Source organism: Drosophila gunungcola, assembly GCF_025200985.1.
Source record: "Drosophila gunungcola strain Sukarami chromosome 2R unlocalized genomic scaffold, Dgunungcola_SK_2 000011F, whole genome shotgun sequence".
Lineage (NCBI taxonomy): Eukaryota > Metazoa > Arthropoda > Insecta > Diptera > Drosophilidae > Drosophila > Drosophila gunungcola.
Window position 1 is genome coordinate 580,797 of NW_026453169.1, and position 14,479 is coordinate 595,275.

At 38.8% G+C, this 14,479-nt stretch overlaps 1 protein-coding gene across 1 annotated transcript in view; it reads right to left on the reverse strand.

Annotated features, from left to right (window-relative positions):
• LOC128255488 (irregular chiasm C-roughest protein) overlaps positions 1 to 12,244 on the reverse strand; it is a 125,559-nt gene extending 113,315 nt beyond the window's left edge. The window contains exon 1 of the mRNA XM_052985126.1: positions 11,525 to 12,244. The gene's annotated coding sequence lies outside the window, so the exon portion shown is untranslated. The remainder of the gene's footprint in view (positions 1 to 11,524) is intronic.
• Positions 12,245 to 14,479: the final 2,235 nt, after the last annotated feature.

Sequence of the window (14,479 nt, forward strand, 5' to 3'; positions counted from 1 at the left end):
GTCTTTAAAATAATGTATAAAATAAAAAAAATCCGGCTAAAAATGGTATTTTTTAGACACCGTTGTAAGTGATTTCAGAATACTATCGATTTCCGTAGCATCCCCATCCCCCCGTAGAAAATAAACCATTAAATAAATCTTGTTTTAAAAGTATAAAAGAAAATATTTAAAGAATCTGTCATTTATGTCATGCTGATTAAAATAAGTGAGGAAAACCTTTCAAATGATAGTTGAGATTCTATGTTTTGTAGGGTATAACCAACGATTGTGCCAAGAGGAAAAAATTAAGAACCCACGAAGAAAGCGTGAGGGGTGCTGGGAGGAAAAAGAAAGCGAACTGGAGGGCGTTGCTGCACACAGACAGACGCGTGCGCACGCACACACATACCCACATACATGTACGGCATTTAGATAACTAAAGTAATTTATTTTATATGGAGGTCATGTGCTTACGGACATGTGAACGTAAATAGAAAAGGGAAGGACATACACACAGATACTAGACAGCGCACTGTGTGTGTATGTGTATGCTGGAAAATTACGCACCGAAACTGAGACATTTCCGCTTGGCACAAATTTTGCGCTGAGACCAGCAGAAAACAGAAAACAGACCCGAATCCGGATCTAGAGAACCAGGACATGGACATTACTTGGCGTTGGCCCAATGTTATTGCCCACTTTGATGGGAATTAGCATGCGAATTAACCTGAACAAGAACCAGAACCAAACCAAAAACCAAAAACCAAAGAACAAAAATCGGAGTCAAAGTTGAAAATTCAATTTCCCCCAATTCCAGTTCGGCAACAAACTTAATTAAGTGTCGTTTAGCAGGGAAAGAAGCAAAGGACTATTGAATGTTTGGCACAAAATAGTTGGGCATACTTTCTGGCGCCCTGGAATGATTTAATTGGAAAATTGTTTAGCTAACTAGGCGCTTATCAAAAATGCATTGCCCAAGTTGTGTTGCATAGTTTCGGGCCAAATTGCTAATTGAGCCGAAGCGGGCATTAAAAATGCAGTATGCCGCCTTCCTTTGGACGGGCAGAAACTTAATTAAAACGAAATTTCCCTTTAATAGGTCGCTGGGGGAGGATACAGAAGCACACACACACACACACACATATTCCCTTACTCCCCCAATTGGCCCATTAAGCCGGGATAACAATGATGCCAATAAGCAACAACTACTGGGCCATTTTACATGTGGCCCCAACAAATTATTACAAACCTAATGACCTAATATATAAATTTCGGCCGAGAGATTCTCCCCGAACAATGGAAGTGGAACCAGCGGGTGTGCCCAACATCCCTTGCTGATAAGATTTCAAGTGGGTCGGTAGCTCGGTGGCTCGGTGGGTCGGTGGTAGCATGCAAAATATACACATTATCTGGGTTGTGGGCTAAACAGAAAAATATAAAAACAGAAAAGAAATTGCCTCTAATTTATGAGTGGAAAATGCGAAAAGAAAACGGAAAAGAATCCCTCCACACACGCACGAAATATACGGCCCTATTTTCAGTAGCTGCTAATATTTTACAAGAGTCATTTTTCAGCATTTATTTTTTGTTGCTTTCCTTTTTTTGTTGTTAAACAAATCGGCAATGGCCGGGAGATGATATGGCTTAGCAGTGATACCAAGAATCGCAAGTGCGTCAAGTTTTCATTCTTAAAGCCAGAAAAGAGTGAGTTTTAGCAGCCACACCATTAGTATATAGAGTCTGTGTCCGAGTTTGCATGCACTCAAGTGGTTGCATTCTTAAATTGGATTAAGTGAGTTTTTACCATAGAGACCACCACCCCCTTTGTTGGAGCAATGGAAGCTTCGGCAAGAAAATCGTAGTCGTATTCCATTTTTATTTATTTTTGTTCTAGCTTGGCTTTTCGCTCGAGAGAACTCGAATTTAATTAAGAACAAATATTAAAGCACTGTTTTTATTCCACATCAGATAAAGTGCAATTTCAGGGTATGAAGAGATGATACTGATGAGAAGTGTTGCCTCAAAGTGGAAAACAAAGTAAACTACCTTATTTAAATAAAGTTACAGTGTTTTACATAAATTTAGGTCTGCTTCGTTTTAATATTCATGTTAAAAAGCACATAAATACCTTAGATTGTTAACGAAATTTTATTTTTATTTTTTCGCTCCGATTAAAATACAAATTTGAACAAAACAAAACTTGTGTTCAGTTTTGTGACAATCTGCAAATATTTTATTCAGAAAATTGCTTGCCTAATTCTTTTGAGCGCCAACAATAATGGAAAACATAATATGAGAGCTGGATATAAACAAAGACCATAAGTGCAATCCCCCGCTTGAGCAAAATGTAAACAACAATGTGGCAAGTGCAAAATACGGTTTAGTGTTTTATTTACAATTTGCATTTCCCCAAGAGAAGTGCCAAGGGAAAACAAAAATGTTTAAAAACAATATGAACAGAAATTCCAAAATAAATAACCACTTGGATTGAAAACAAAGAACTACACTTTGGCAAATTAGAAAATCCCAAGCAAACAATAAGTCGTAATGCGTTTGAGCTTGCAGGAAATTAAAATCGAATTAAACAAAAAGCTGAGAGAAAAAAGTCTGCAAACATATAGGAAAGGGGATGAAAAATGGGGAGTAAGTTCTTTTTAATCGGTAAGAGGCAATAAATAGTATATTCTCTAACTAAATAACAAGCTATGAACAAATGAGTTCCCAATAAGGACTACGAACTGTATGACAACTTCACACCAAAGAACAGACACAACAGTCAATCAGTCGCATAAATATGAAACCTGAATAGACCCCAATCTGACTGAACTCTCAGGTATCAGACTTGGCCTAAACGCGGCGCTTTTTCGCAAAAACACGTCGCAACATCGGAGACGACATCAACAATCAAACCGAGCGAAGAATGGGGAGGTACGAATCCTAAAGGACCTCTCCATTCAATCAATAGGAGTCGGGGCGTGGAATAAAAGTACAGAGCAATAAACATTTCATTGAAGACGCAACAAAAAACGCATGGCGCGGCATAAAACGGCATCAAAAGAGCTCAAGGGAAAAGTGGAACGGGGCAAATGGCCGGGAAACTTGCAGCGTTTATCGGAGTAACACGAGACTCTGGGACCACCAGCGCAGTAAAAGTGAACCAGAAGTCATAAAAATTGAAAGCTCGCCTGGAGTATTTCCCAACCCACAGCTTTGGGTTTGGAGGCAGGGACAGGCCAAACAACAGGAGAAATATGTATAATAAAGAAAATTGAATATGCCCAAAGGCGGTCAGGGAGCAAAACACAAACAAAACGCAGCAACGCGGTCCAGACGCTCACTTTTGTCCCACAAAAAAGCGACAGAAAGCCAAAGAAAATGCTGCCAACCATCCAAAAAACAAACTACGAAATGGAAATGGATGAAGTCTCATCTTTGAATACACTTGTTTGTTTATCATTATAAAATTTGAACTGGAAAATCCTTTGCCCTAAGGGAATTAAATTAATTTTATTATACTCTCAGAATTATACAATAGTTAAATAAGTTTTGTATTAAAAGCTAAAAATAGCTTAAAATAAAAAAAATTCCAGCGAAACAAAATTTTTTTTTTAATATTTAAAAAAAAATAATATTAATCCACATTATTTTGTTGATTTTTTGTTTATAAAATGTCGTTTTTATGTTATTTATTTAATTTGTTGTTTAGCAAAATCTTTTTTTCTTTACAACCTGATAGCACATTTAAAATACCCCTCCTTAGGGTTAATACCATGAGCTTGCGAATAGCGAAAACCAATTTCAGCTTGGTCTCTAAATGATACACCCTCGCCTTACCCTGTCCACCTGCCTTTGAGCAAGCTCTGGTTAAAATGTAAATTTTATCTCAACGTTAAATGGCTGGCTGTGGATACAGATACAGATACAGTGCCATCTAAAGATACAGCCACAGCTTTCGTCGATTGCGATTTTTATGCGACACAAAATCTGTGGAAAACGGCAAGGCTCTGGCTCAATCTGCTTTTTATGGCAAACGCAGACACCGAAAAAGGGCAAAACTAACGGTAAGCCAATGAAATTTACTTAGTTGGCGACATGCGAACGAAATTGGTTCACATTCGAACGGCCAAGGCCATGAAACTGGGTTGCCAAATGATTTTACAATTTATTGCGGTATCGAGGATTTTCCTAGAACGAAAGGAAATTGTTAAATGGTTTTTTGCTATTTTACAGCAATAACTAAGGTGCCATAAAAATATATTTACAAATTTTAGGTTGATATTGTTCCTGTCACCATAAAATAGACTGATTAGCCAGCGCTTTCCATTAACACTTCACATATATTTAAATCGGTTCAGTAAGCGTTGCTAAACAAGGGGCTATCCCACTTGGGAATCGCTGAAAGATGCGCCCCGTTCGCCGGAGTCTTTGCGAAATTTATTTATAAACTCATTTGCATACTCGGAAACAAGTCGTCCCTCCACACAGCCTAAGCTGTTTGCATATGCAAAACTAAGACAGTGCAAAAATTCGCAAACAAGTTGGAAGATATAGTCATCTATATAAATAGCCAAGGGGAAAAACTGTCGCACGTCCTTGGCTCCCCTTCTCATCGCAGATTTCATTTCGATTTGGCGTCGAGAAAGTGCAGATCTATCTCTGGTTTTTCTCGGATTTCCCTGCTTCTCCCCAGCTGGTTCTGAGAAATGCGCCACGTGGCTGAGGAGAAGAATAAAGTCATAAAATTGAATTGGTAATTTTTTGTGTTAAAAGCAGAAATTAAAATAAATTGAATTGCCGCTAAGACGGGAAGGAGCAGGAAGGAAAATGCAAATGAGTCACATCGATGGAAAGGCAGGCGTAAAAGGCGGGAGCCAAGGATATAGGTTCGCTTGATTTTTCTGGCCCACGAAATGAAAACAAAATAAAATAAAATGGAACCGACAACAAAAAAAAAAGCAGAATGAGAAAGAAAATCGCTCAACAAGAAGACCGAAATAAATGCATTGTTGTTGTTACTGCTTTTATGGCTGCCATTCCCTTGCGTCCTGCGTCCTGCGTCCTTTTGTCCTTCTCATTGTTCATTCCGTTGTTGTTGGTGCCACCGCCGCTGTTATTGTAATAGGATTACTGCATAAATTAAAGTATTTGCCGTGGCATCATCAAATAAGATTTGCAACGCCCCCAACCGCTCGACCCACCAGTCCAGCATCCCACCACCCACCACCTACAACACACCTAACGAGCTACATTGCGCGAACATCAAAAATCGCAAGGATAAGTGCGGCGAAAACGTGGAAAAAAAAAGCAGGACAAAACAGCCAAGTAAATAAATAAATGTAGGAGAAGAAAGAGACAGACTGAATGATAGAAGGAGATGGGCACCGACTAAATGAAAGAGACAGACGTAGTACAAGTGGCTGTGGGGACACGTAAAAGTAAAGTTTATTGCATAATTTTCGACGGCTTAGTTAAAGTGTAATGTAAACACAAAAGCCGGAAGAAGGGAAAATGGAAGCAAGAACGAGGCAGATAGCCCGATGTTAGAGTGGTGGAAAGGTCACAGCGGGAGGAGACAATAAAAGTGCAGATTATAAGAAAATATGTCACTGAAGCTTTTATTCTACACCGCTCTTCTTCATAAGATACTCGCAGCTTAAGCAGATTCCTTTTAGTCTGCGCAGGCTGCCCCAAAAAAAACCAATTGATTTTATTAATGATTTTGGCTTATCTATAACAATACTGACCTTACAGGCTGTTGCCAGTGTTGAGTTTGGGCATATAGAAAACAATTAATATGAAAACCATTAGCAAAGAGAACAATTGATTTAAGTTTACTTCAGCAAAAATTGAAAGCCTCAATACGTAATATACAACTATATAAATAAATGTGATTGTGATATATATTTTCAACATTTTCAACACTCGTGTATTTCATCTTTGTTACAGATCTAGACCAGTTATAGAACTGTATCAATCACTCATTTTCTTTTGTTGTTTAATCAATCAGAATTAACGATTCTCCTCAAAAATATCTAAAATAAGTAATTTTGATTTTATGTACACAAATGAAAGTTGGTTATACTGAAAATTAATCAAACTATGCTCTTCATTTTTCACTTGGTTATTCTCCAGCTCTCTGGGGTCCAAAACATGCACCGCAAAATATGAAATATTTATCAAAAACCACTGCCCACCTCTGTTGCCCGCGCAGAAACTTCCGCTCGAATTCGGGAAACAGCGGCAGCGAAATCACTTCGGAAATTTTCAAACTAAACTAAATACACGAAAAGCCGCAAATTTCATTTTGATAAAATTTTAATTTGGCCAAAAGCCCAAAGCCAAGAGCGGTCGTTAGTGGAGAACTCTCGAACCGGAGGCTGCGACCTCGCCGTGCCTCAATAATTCAAAGATGTTAAGCCGCAAATTGGCATTGGCAGTGGCATTGGGCCAGAGTGGGTGGTCGTGGTCGTGGTCGGGGGCAAAGTGGGTGTTGGCCCACAGCTGGGAATCCCGGCAGACAGGATACACATCCGCTGGGGCCCCAAAAGGCACCGACTGAAGGTCTCACACGCACGCATTAAACTCTATTGGGTGCTAATGTTTTTCATCTCACCCTCGCTTACAAAATTTTCATAAATTCAGCAATGAGCTTGTCGACTCGACATGCACACACACCCACACACAATACACAACACACAAGCGCAGGCGGCCAGCCTGTTCCGTGTATGTGTAATAAAAATACGCTAAAATGTTTGTATCACATACATAAACACGCTGCTTATTGCCTACTTCCAGGCGCAGAGAGTAAAGATACGCGTTCGCGAATGGTTGTGTGTGTGTGTTTGTGCGGCTGAGTGTGGTTGTGTGGGTTAGTGGGCGGTCAGGGGTGGGGAAGAGCTTCCGTTCGGCGTTAATGTTGTTGCTGGCTAAAGCCAGTGGGCCTGCTGCTGGTTTATTAAAGCGCGAACTTTAAAGATGATACCGCCAGGCCATGTGATGTTCTCAACATGCGAATCGATATTGGAAAAATAAATAAAATAAAGTAATAGCTAAAGCTAATACATCCAGAAATATTTATACTGGACACAACATAATCCATGGAGTCGCTTTTCACAATCAGCAGCTAATTTAAAAACCCTTTGACAACTAATTTTATAACTTTTTAATGCCTTTTTGATTACCCGAATTTTTGGTTACTTTTTAAGCCAGTTTAAATTAGTTTAAGCCAAAATTTATTTCGATATGAAGCATTTTATTACCACAGAAAATTAATCAACGAAAACGTAGAATAATTAGTTATTTTTAAATGTGTGTTTATATTAAATATAATTTTCAAACTATACAATTTGTAAATATCACGTAATTTTTATGGTCTTAGTAAATTGAACTTATTAAAACATTTAGTCAATTGACATTTTTCAATTAAACACGCTTTAGAAAAATGGTGTTAGCTTGGGATTAATCTCTGTGCCAACTGTCAGCTCTATCCTGGCGCATTTGCCCGACTTATGTCATTGGAAATTCAAAGAATTTTTAGTGACTTCTTTTGGAGGAACATAGCCAGTCAGTCAGCTTTCCATAGGAACCCATTCCCGAGCATCTCGGTACATCCCGAATCCATTTGGTGTATATGCTTATGCGCGAGCTTATCGGCGCTTCAAGTAAACAGACAGGCAGCTATAAAAATTTGCATTTGACTAATGCCAAATATTCGGAGACGACAACGACAACGACAACGACGACGAGGGCTACGAACGCTATCCGATAAGCTAAAGCATCCTCAGCATTAACCCCCTGCTCCCCCACTCCGCCCTTAACCCGTGAGTCAACCCTTACAGACAGCAACAACAGTAACAATGTCTTGGAGGAGATGCCAATGCGTTTACTGATTTTTTGAGTGCGATACGTGCAAAGATTTTCTTTTCTCTGCTTTTTTCCTTAGGGTGAAATGGGCGGTGGGCGGTGGGCGGTGTTTGGTGCAGGTTGGGTGACGAGGTGTGGGGTGTGGCGGTATGCTTTTATGCTATTTCCTATTAAGCTATTTGTTGCTGGCTCTCTTTTATCGCTCTTTACTCTCTTCGAGTCTATCTCTTTTCAAACCCCACTTCTCCCCATTGTGAGTTTGCCAAATTTCGTGTATGGCAGTTGCATTGCAAAAGATACTAAAAGCTTACCCCACACACAGATACTCACGCTCACATGTCTCGTTTATCGATTTTCTTCGCCCCTTTTTGGCCCGCCCGTCGGCAAATGCACACTGTGTGTGTGTGTGTGGATTTTTGACATGCCAACGCATTTTAAATTTGCATTTTTTGGCACCCTAGCTGGCCAAAATTTTAGCTAAAAGCATTAAGGCCATGGGTAGGGATGCTAAACTGCAGTTGAACAACTGAAATTGCCAAAATATGCCAACAATAGACTTAGTTTTCGTTAGCAAAATATTGAAAAATATTGCAAAGCAAATATTTAGAAATATTTATAAAAAAAAAATTCTGAAAAATTGCTCAAATTTATGGACGTGTAAGCAAAGAAAGGGGTGAAAATGGGAATATGCATGAGTGCAGACTTGGTTAATTTTTAGAGTGAAAAGGTGCTAAATATTCGAAATGTATGGAAATTGTATGCAGAACAACTTCAAACATGAAAGGATTTATAGATGTTTCAGGATGTTTTATCTGATGGGGCTATCGAAACGCCATGCACTACTGATTGCTGAGTTTTGTTTTATTTTCAACGGTTTTACACCAAATATGTACGCGCAGTGTTCAAAATCTGGTTATATGTTTTGTGTCTTCGGATTTTGCTTGATCTTTTAGCATTTAGCTAAGGCTTAATGTTTTTTAAATTGTTAAATGTGCAATTTTTTCCGATTTTGGAAAAAATTCGAACTTTCTAGTAATTATATTATTACTCTTCCTAAAATAAAATCCTTAATCGTTGATATAAATAATACAGTATATGTAAGCCAATTTTGTTGAAATTTGATAGTGTTGTCTTTTTCCACAATCTTTTCGACCCACGCCTTGGATGTTAAGCCTCATAAACTCACAGCTTTCTGGGTTTTTGTTTTATAAAATTTATGACGAACCACACACACGAATATAAATGGTATAATAACTCACTGTCATAAGTTTTGAGTTCGTATGTGTTTGGGACAACCACAAACCACTGAGATTTGGAAGGTAACTTTTTGCAAATGCCCGCTGATTTATTAAGGCTGACGCATTGGCACACATTTGCGAAAGATCTAGCTCCTTAAGAACATAAGTCCTATTTGCTACATGCAAATATTAATTAATATTTTTCCACTTCAAAATCACTCCCCCGGCGAACATTTAAATTGTTTTAGGTTTTGAAGCGATCTCATTAAGTCCCGACACGCCCACAATTAAAAAAAAACTTCCCCCAATGAAACAAAGGAGAGAAACAAAAACTTTATAAAAATTATTATGAGCTCTTATAATAGATTATGTCAAAACGGAACCAAACTTGCCCGGAGTAAAGCAAATTCCCTGGAATTAATTTGAAAATATAAAATGCTTAGGGTGGCTGGCAAAATAGCTGTGAATTTGTTGTGTGTCACGTCCAGTCGACTTTTCCGTTCAACATGGAAATTTTCTTTTCTTGGAGGCCATTTCTGGCAAATGGCAGCTAAGCGACGCATAATGAGGACTCAGGCCGAAGACATTTTGACTTTCTGCGGTTTGCCCCTAGGCCCCAAAAGCCAAAAACGAACGTCTTAAAGCGTAAGAGAAAATATGAAAATACGCAGAGGGCACAATTGGTTTAAGCCGCTTGGCTGGGGCCCTTCTGCTTTAACTAGGCCTAATCCCATTTTGCATTAATCTAATCTAGCCTGCGTAGAGAGAAAACATTTTCGGTAGACGAGCCCAATCTAATGAAATTATGGCGAAAGACAAAGGACCGGAATGCAGCTTAGGCATTATCGATTAGCCGAATTGAGGTCAATTAGCCGAGCTGAGGAATTTTTGGCAAGCGAAACTTTTCAAACATCCCAATTATCTGGCATTTAATTTAATTTCGGGGCCAGTTAAAGAGCACAAAAGCGCTAAGGATTTCACGAGCAAAGCGGATGTAGAAATAAACCGAAAAACAAGCATTTCCCTAGGTAATCTTGCAGCTGAAACCTTGACAGCCAAGAAATATTTAATGCCCCCTGCCATATTTAATAATAAAAACCTTTTACACACTGCGCCAAAAAGAATGTGAAAAGGCCAACAGGAGGCGTCCTTTGGGTATTTCTAAGAGGAGAAGTGCGATAAATAAGGACTAGAGATGGGCATGGAGTGCAGGGCATTCAAAACTGCACACTAAATGCTCGGGCGCCTGAAAGTATGCTTTCAATTGTGCGCAATTTAGTGCGACAGGACGACAACAATAGGACCTCTTTGAGAATGTGAATGTGTGTGTATGTGAGTGAGTGTGTATGTGTGTGTGTGTGTGTGTTTTTGAATGCAATCGTGCCAGTGTTAGTGCCTGACTAGGTGCGAACAAACACGTGCGAATACGGCGCCTAAAAACAGGCAGCACAAAAAGGCCAGCGACTTCGGCTCATTGTTTAACGTGCTCTCTGCTTTCTGCTCTCCGCTTTATGCTTTCTGCTCTGTGATTACGATTATTATGATTATTGTTTACTAAAGCCAGCAGTCGAGAGTGGTGCAAAACGCACAGCAGAAGTAAAGGCAAATATAATAATAAAAGTTCATAAAATAAAACGGCCTGGAACCCTGGTATTCGGGTTCACTCTGTTCTGCACAGAAAAAATCCTTTAATATCTCGTATGTAATTAGGCAATAAAAAAAATTTGCGATTAAAATATGATGCCATTTTGTAGTGTGCTAAACAAGTAATAACCTTAGTTGTTCTTTTAATTTAGTTATTAAAAAATGCAGCCCAAAAGAAGATCTACATGGAAATTCTTTTCTTTTTTATATTCAACGATATTGTAATAAATAGAATGTCTGTGAAATTGTACCTGATTATCTATTTAAATACCTTAATAAATAATTAGTTAACTAATTATTATTATTAATTATTATTAGTTTAAGCATATTCCAAATCATTTTCTCTCTGTGTGACTGTCTTTCCTTCTGTTCCCTTTAGCCAACAATGCGACATGGGCGCGCTAGTTTTATGTGGCACATAAACATAGCTGCCACTCGCGTTGTTGCACGCTTTTTGGCGCGCAAAAACTTGGCGCTCGCTCGCCATTTTATTGCTTGTCTTGCACACTCACACACACATTCGCACACAGCTTTTGTCATTCCATTTCGTTTCGTTTTCGTTTTGTTTTTGCCCCGTTTTCGCTCCTTGTGCCAAAAACCTGCCACGCCTGAAATATGCTTGCTGCATACTTTTGGGCGCTGGGCATGAAATTAAATGCCGAAAGTATTTCACGTTATAAATAATCCACTCAGGGATCTCAGGAATCATAAGCGAAACGAGCCAGCTATGAAAGTATAGCTTGGTTGAACTCTTTTAAGCGGTATACCTAAAAAAAAAACTAATCGTAAGCCAAACTAACCTGTTAAGTCGGTATCACTTTTAAAACCGTTTCTAGCACGAAGAAATATTCACTTGATGTTCCGTATATTTAAAGATTTCCCAAAATTATTACGGGAACTTAAGTCTACTCTTAAGACGGAAATTTAGCACTCTTCTGTTTTGTTTATCTTTTGGCCAAATAACTCGGTTTATTTTTTCTTTTGTTGTTATTACTCTTTTGGCGTTGGCAAATTAATGTTGCGCCTAGTCGGCCGGACACGGACGTTGCTCCGGCGGAAGCGGAAACCGGAAATTGCGCGCACAACAAGCGACCCACCGAAACGCTGGCCACACTCACAACACTCCACTTAAGTTCAGATTCAGAGCTCTGTGTTGTTTATGTTCGCCCAATGAAACCGCAGAAAATCCAGCCGATTGACAGCGGCACTCGATGCGTATTTAAAAATGCTTGAAATGCAATTAATTTCGTTTTGTTTTTGTTTTTTTTTTTTTTAACACAGGCACGCACTTTACAGCAGCGTCATTAATTATGTTTGCCCTGTTGTGGCCCGTATTAATGGTGCGTACTTATCATGTCTGCGTAAACTGTTTTAATGAGTTACTTCGGCGACAGTCATTTGTACTTTCTGCATTGATTTTATTTAGTTATTTTACGCACGCCGCACGCTCCGCTGCGATTTTCAACAATTGAATATAAATATACAATATTCCGCGACGCACGTCCGATGCTGACGACCAACGCTCGCAAACTGACGGCAGTAGGCAGCGAGGATATATGGGGAAGATATATGCCTTTCGGCATCGGCTGTTATACTTGCTGCCGAGTGTTATACGATTTCCAGCGAGAGAGTTGCGCTCTCACAGCCGCTTTCTCTCTATCACTCTCTCTCTCTCTCTCTCTCTCTCTCTCTCTCTCTCTCTGTCGGTTTATTTGGCGGCATTCGCCAGGTTCTCGACTTCGAGATGAGATACTTCATCGCAATTGCCGGCAGCCGAGATCCTCCAGAGGAAACTTAACTGCATTTGCTTATAAATTATGTCTTGACTTGGGTGTTAATGTGCACTGAAGCGTTCAGAGCGACGGCATGGCAGAGTGACAATCGGACGAACTGACGGCTTGACAACCGAGCGACTCCTGTCCTTACGCCCTACGACAAGGACACACCTGTTGTGCCAGCTGAGTGCAGGTGAAAGGGTTCTGCGCACGACAAAGGACATTATGGAAACTACAGAAGTACAGGGCCAATTTGACATCATCAATAGATTTGTAATATCAGCGGGAGAACAAATGGTCAGTAAGCTGAAATCAAAAAAAAAAAAAAAAAAACAATACAAAAAAGTTAAAATATGCTAGGCCAAATAAGAGTGCTCTTAAATGCACTCAACAATTTAGTAAACAAAACAGAAATAAAAATATATAATTAAAGCACGTCAAATGTCCCATTAATGTAAAACAAGCTACCAAATTTTTTAATTTATGTCCGTAAAAAAATAAGTGTACATTAAATCAACGAAAGCTTTCCATTTTTAATTAAATACATTTTTTACTCCTTGAACTTTAACTGTTTACCATTAGCCATATATCGAAACTAACACATACTTAAGCAATTAAAAAAAAATTAAATTTATAATGGCCATCGGAAATTATGTTGTTATTCTTTATAATTTAAAAGGGATTAAAATTTATAGTTTGTTTAATGACAAATTAAAATTTTTTTTTTTTAAATGTTTTAAATTTTTAAATCTATTAATTTTTTCTGAATAATGTTCCATTAGACCAACAATTTATTTTAAGTCTAAAGTTTTTCCCTACCTTATCAACTCATCTTTCAAGGGTTCTTAAATCAGACTATCCCAAAATAAATATCAATTTAAAATATTCATTTAGCACCCGCTTCCGGCACTTCATTTGGAAACACTTTAAGAATGCATTACAAAGGAAGCTACCGAAATCAATTGGCCCGCTGGACCCTATTTTCATTTCTCATTCTCTGTGTTTGTTTGTTTCAAGTGTGTACGCGTATACCGGACTCCTCCAGTCAATTAGCTGCTTAATTGTTTTTACAGTACACTCCTCTGGAAACCGGCGATAAAAGAAGGGCGTCATAAATCACGTCAATGCAACGCCCAGAATTTACATAAATAATTGCAGGCGAGCGTGGGCAGTCGAGGGATAGAATCTCCATTGCTATTTAATACGCGTCTCGCCTAAACATCATTAAAAATAAAACCAATTAAAGGATTCGAGTGCCTGTCGCCTGAAAAGCAACAATAACAAAAACTGCAACCCCAGTGCGTACCAAAAATAGTTTCAACTTTGCGAAAAATATGTGAAAAATGAGCCAAGTAAGAGACAATGTGAGCGACAGAGAGGGGGCGAAATGTCATTGCCATTGCAGTCACACGTAGTCATAATGCTGGTGTTGCTATTGTTGCGGTTGCCACAGGAGCGAACGAGAGGGAAGCGAGGGGTTCGAGGGATTCGAGGGGTTTCGGGTTCAGATTTCGGGTTCAACTCCGGGGGTTGATGCTGCTGCTGCCTGCTGCATCTGCCTGACAATTGTTGCCACTTAAATGCGATTTTTTCTCTGCGATAATCCCAAGAATAAAAACCCGAGGACCAGGAGAGAAATATAAAAAAAAACTTGTAAGATTGTTTCGACTACAAAGTTACTCTCGCCTTTGAATGCTTATATGGAAATCGCTTATTTTTGAACAAAAAAAAAAAACTTTATTTTGCAACTGTTATTGTAGTTTTTTTTCATCTCTGTCTCTAGAGATTTTTTGTTTATATATATAGTAGATTCTAAGAAACGTTTATACCCCGAACTCTACGCATACCGTGTATATAAAAGAAAGCTCCCATAACCAGTACAAATTTTCCGCAGAAAATGCAATTTTGTTTGCGTTTCGCCTTGACAGTGACTTGCAGCGAAAATGCCAAACCCCAATGACGGAGCTAAAAACTTGGATT